This window comes from Orycteropus afer, unplaced genomic scaffold (assembly GCF_000298275.1).
Source record: "Orycteropus afer afer isolate SDZICR_OR568_19922 unplaced genomic scaffold, OryAfe1.0 scaffold00130, whole genome shotgun sequence".
Taxonomy (NCBI): Eukaryota; Metazoa; Chordata; class Mammalia; order Tubulidentata; family Orycteropodidae; genus Orycteropus; species Orycteropus afer.
Genome location: NW_006921717.1, coordinates 3,184,265 through 3,184,816, shown reverse-complemented (window position 1 = coordinate 3,184,816; position 552 = coordinate 3,184,265).

Sequence of the window (552 nt, the reverse complement as noted above, 5' to 3'; positions counted from 1 at the left end):
TGGGGCAATCTACTTCCGTAGTGATACTGCCTCGGAAACCCAAGGAGGGGTGGCTATGAGTTGGTCTGACTCGAGGGCATATAACAACAACAACAACGACAACAGTCCTTGCAGTGGGTGGTGCAGGTGGTAGCGCTTAGCTCTTAACCCAAAGGTTGGAGGGTTGAGTCTGCCCAGAGGTGGCTGGGAAGAAAAGGGTGTCAATTAGGAAAAGTCAGCCATGGAGAACCCTAGGGAGCATGGTTCTACTCTCACATATGGGGTCTCCAGGAGTCAGAATCGACAGCAACTGAGTTCTGAGTCCTTAGCTCCTGCCACGTGGGAGCTGGGCGGCAGCATCTCCCCAGAGCGAGCCAGTTGTCAAGAACTCCTCATTTGATCCTGGATAGAGCTGGATCAAAATGTGCAACAAAACTCAAAACCATAAAAACAAATCAGGCTTACTGGTCTAATAGAGACTGGTGAAATCCCTTAGACTGTGGCCCCTACTAACTCTTTGGGCTTGGAATTGGACTCATTCTCAACCAAACAGTAGACAGGCCTATGAGCTGA